The following is a 4,756-nucleotide window of genomic DNA, read 5'->3' as shown; positions in this document are numbered from 1 at the left end:
TATTTTATTTTACAAATGCACCATCAATTATTTGATTCTTTATTAATAGACACGTAGCATCATTTCATGTAGCAAACACTTGTCTAAATATTTTCCCCCTGATTACCCAGATATTACCCAGAAGGGAATTCTAAGTCAAAGGTCAATGCACTGAAAGCCTCCAATATGTATTTCTAAATTGACCTTCAATAAGTAAGAAATTTTGTGCCAATGAACAATCCCTTCAGCAATGTAAAAGTGCCATTATAAAAAAAGATGTCATTTGAAAAAAATCAAACAAAGTAGGGTTAAATCCCAATAATTTTGGATTTTTAAAATTATCTATTAGTGATGAGGCTTCTAATTTTTTCTTGTATTTATGTTTTAGTAAAAATATTTTATTATAATAATGTATGAAAAAACCCCTATTTCACAATAGTTATTTTCTACTCCTTCTCCCACTCTCTTCTAGGATGGTTAATTTGTCTTTTCTCTCTCTTTTCTTCCCCTCCAGGATGAAAGTATGATGTCATGGGTATAATTATGGGACACTGTGTGGGCTTACGGCCTCCTCCTTCTTGCCTCATCCTCCTACTGCTCAAGCTTCTGGCCACTGTCTCCCAGGGGCTGCCGGGGACTGGGCCTCTGGGCTTCCACTTCACACATCCCATGTATAATGCCACCGTGTATGAGAACTCAGCAGCAAGGACCTACGTCAACAGCCAGAGTAGAATGGGCATCACCTTGATAGATCTTTCCTGGGATATCAAATACAGAATAGTGTCCGGAGACGAGGAAGGCTTTTTCAAAGCAGAGGAAGTCATCATTGCAGATTTCTGTTTTCTCAGAATAAGAACTAAAGGTGGCAATTCTGCCATATTGAATAGGGAGATTCAGGACAATTATTTATTGATAGTAAAAGGTTCTGTTAGAGGAGAGGATTTGGAAGCATGGACCAAAGTTAATATACAGGTTTTAGATATGAATGACCTGAGACCTCTGTTTTCACCCACAACATACTCTGTTACAATAGCAGAAAGCACACCTTTAAGGACTAGTGTCGCACAGGTGACAGCAACAGATGCAGATATTGGTTCCAATGGAGAATTCTACTACTACTTTAAGAGCAAAGTTGATCTTTTTTCAGTTCATCCCACAAGTGGTGTCATTTCTTTAAGTGGACGATTAAATTATGATGAAAAGAATAGATATGATCTGGAAATTTTGGCTGTGGACCGAGGAATGAAACTTTATGGAAACAACGGAGTGAGCAGTACTGCAAAGCTTTATGTTCACATTGAACGTATAAATGAGCATGCCCCAACAATTCATGTAGTCACTCATGTTCCTTTCTCATTGGACAAAGAGCCAACATATGCAGTGGTGACAGTCGATGACCTGGATGAGGGGGCCAATGGAGAAATTGAATCTGTTTCCATCATAGCTGGGGATCCTTTCGATCAGTTCTTCTTGGCTAAGGAAGGAAAGTGGTTGAACGAGTACAGGATTAAGGAGAGGAGGCAGATTGACTGGGGCAGCTTTTCCTATGGCTACAATCTTACTCTTCAAGCGAAAGACAAGGGAGCTCCTCAAAAGTTTTCAGCATTAAAAATGGTCCACATTGTCAACCCCAGAAGAGACACAGTCCCAGTTAGATTTGAAAAAGAAGTGTACGATGTGAGCATGAGCGAGTTTTCCCCTCCTGGTGTTGTGGTTGCTATAGTAAAGTTAAGCCCCGAACCGCTAGACGTGGAATACAAATTGTCCCCAGGTGAGGATGCAGTGTACTTTAAAATTAATCCTCGGTCAGGGTTGATTGTTACTGCCCAGTCACTGAATACTGTCAAAAAGGAGGTTTATAAACTGGAGGTGACAAACAAGGAAGGAGACTTAAAATCACAAGTCACAGTCGGCATAGAAGATGCAAATGACCACACCCCTGAGTTCCAGCAGCTGCTGTATGATGCTTACGTGAATGAAAGTGTCCCAGTGGGAGCCAGTGTTCTGACGGTGTCAGCTTCTGATAAGGATAAAGGAGAAAATGGATACATCACCTATAGTATCACCAGCCTGAATTTGTTACCATTTGCCATTAACCAGTTTACAGGTGTTATTAGCACAACTGAAGAATTAGATTTTGAGTCCTCTCCAGAGACTTACAGATTCATCGTTAGAGCCTCTGACTGGGGTTCACCCTACCGCCACGAGAGTGAAGTAAATGTGACTATTCGAATAGGAAATGTCAATGACAACAGCCCTCTCTTTGAAAAAGTGGCTTGCCAGGGAGTTATTTCTTATGACTTTCCAGTCGGTGGTCACATCACAGCTGTCTCAGCGATCGATGTTGATGAACTTGAACTTGTAAAGTATAAAATCATTTCAGGAAATGAACTTGGCTTTTTTTATTTAAACCCAGATTCTGGTGTTTTACAGCTTAAAAAGTCCCTGATGAATTCTGGCATTAAAAATGGTAATTTTGCCCTCAGAATTACAGCAACTGATGGAGAGAATCTTGCAGACCCCATGTCTATTAACATTTCAGTTCTCCATGGGAAGGTGTCTTCAAAGAGCTTCAGTTGCCGAGAAACTCGTGTGGCTCAAAAGCTGGCAGAGAAACTACTCATTAAGGCAAAAGCAAATGGGAAACTGAATCTGGAAGATGGCTTTCTTGACTTTTATTCAGTTAATAGGCAGGGACCACATTTTGACAAGTCTTTTCCTTCTGATGTGGCTGTAAAGGAAGATCTGCCAGTTGGTGCTAACATCCTGAAGATTAAAGCCTATGATGCCGACTCTGGCTTCAATGGAAAGGTGCTATTTACAATATCTGATGGAAATACGGACAGTTGCTTTAATATTGATATGGAGACTGGGCAACTTAAGGTCCTTATGCCCATGGATCGTGAACACACAGACCTCTATATCCTTAATATCACCATCTACGACTTAGGTAATCCACAGAAATCTTCATGGAGGTTGCTGACCATCAATGTGGAGGATGCTAATGACAATAACCCTGTTTTTCTTAAAGACAGTTACTCAGTTAACGTTCTTGAAAGTTCAAGCATTGGTACTGAGATTATTCAAGTGGAAGCCAGAGACAAAGACTTGGGTTCTAATGGTGAAGTGACTTACTCGGTCTTAACAGATACACAGCAGTTTGCCATCAATAGCTCAACTGGAATTGTTTATGTAGCTGACCAATTAGACCGGGAATCCAAAGCAAACTACTCTTTGAAAATAGAAGCCAGGGACAAGGCAGAAAGTGGTCAGCAGCTATTTTCAGTTGTCACTCTTAAAGTTTTCTTAGATGATGTCAATGACTGCTCCCCAGCTTTCATTCCCAGTAGCTATAGTGTGAAGGTTCTTGAAGATCTCCCCGTTGGCACTGTCATTGCTTGGCTGGAGACTCATGATCCAGATCTTGGACTGGGTGGTCAAGTGCGCTATTCTTTGGTCAATGACTATAATGGAAGATTTGAAATAGATAAAGCAAGTGGTGCCATTCGCTTGAGTAAAGAGCTTGACTACGAAAAGCAACAGTTCTATAACCTCACTGTTCGGGCCAAAGACAAAGGGCGGCCTGTCTCGCTGTCATCTGTGTCCTTTGTTGAGGTGGAAGTGGTGGATGTCAATGAGAATCTCCACACCCCCTATTTCCCAGACTTTGCGGTTGTTGGATCTGTAAAGGAAAACTCACGCATCGGAACAAGTGTGCTTCAGGTGACCGCCCGAGATGAAGACTCTGGGAGAGATGGAGAGATCCAGTACTCTATCAGGGATGGCAGTGGTCTCGGAAGGTTCAGCATAGATGACGAGAGTGGTAAGTTTAACAACTTGTGCCAGATGAGTTGTTTAACCTCTCTCAAATCATCAGCATTGAGAAAGTAAAGGGATTTTAGGGCACTAAAATAGATTGACAAATGAAGTTGCATTGGGTGCAGAGATGATGCAAGTAATACTCTGTTTTTTGAGAAGATCTGTTTATACAGTAAGAGCCATGGTTTCCAGTGGGGGGCTCATTTTGTTTTGTTTTGCTTTTTCTTCCTCAGCACTGCGGCTACCAGGTCATCTTTTGATAAGCATAAGTGATTCTCACTTCTGTTGATTGTACTCCTGACCCTCACTAAATGAAAAGCCTGATAAAGTAAATTACATTTGAATTGGCTTTAAATTAGAAGTGTGAAATGGGCCTTTCAAATGGATCTTATATAGGAATCTTTCCCTTTATAGTAGGACCTTGCTGATGTGATATTGCATGAAATGCTTGGTCTTACATATTTTACGGGTGCACCTGGGCCTTGAATGATGGGCATTTTCATTGTATAAGCTCTATTAATATGAGGAAGTGTGCTTCTGCAACTGTTTTTACAATAGAAGTGAGGAGGCATGCTGTGCATTTTATTTATAAAAAAAGATTTTAAACTTTTATTTGTAAGTATTGACTTTTTTATAGAACATTTGGGACGAAATTGTCTTAATATTTTCATAGCCTCTGATCTACTTATTTATTCTCAATCATAGGTTCATATGCATATTTTTGGATACTTGTTATTGTCATGATTTGTATTTAGATGTACATGTGCCTGGACACATGCATGTTTGTGTGTGTCTGTGTGTGTTCGTGTGTGTGTGTTCCTTTACTAGCACTGTTCATTTTTCTGTCTTTAGATTGAAGACATCTCAAAAGAGGGGCTATGCCTTCTTTATTTTGTATAAAGGGTAATATCAGTACTTTACAGTGTTCAGAGCACATTTATATACATTACATAATTTC

The 4,756-nt window shown here is 40.1% G+C and overlaps 1 pseudogene across 1 annotated transcript; it reads left to right on the top strand.

The window, feature by feature from the left end:
• The first annotated feature begins 510 nt into the window (after positions 1 to 510).
• LOC103276256 lies at positions 511 to 4,449 on the top strand (annotated as a pseudogene). The gene has a single exon (XR_002481298.1). The product of XR_002481298.1 is annotated as a protocadherin Fat 3 pseudogene (transcript).
• The last annotated feature ends 307 nt before the right edge of the window (positions 4,450 to 4,756 follow it).

The sequence above is a fragment of the Carlito syrichta genome, unplaced genomic scaffold (genome assembly GCF_000164805.1).
Source record: "Carlito syrichta isolate Samal-C Ts95f unplaced genomic scaffold, Tarsius_syrichta-2.0.1 Scaffold315995, whole genome shotgun sequence".
Classification (NCBI taxonomy): Eukaryota; Metazoa; Chordata; class Mammalia; order Primates; family Tarsiidae; genus Carlito; species Carlito syrichta.
Note: the sequence above shows the minus strand (reverse complement) of the source record. Positions and strands in the feature narration are given on the sequence as shown.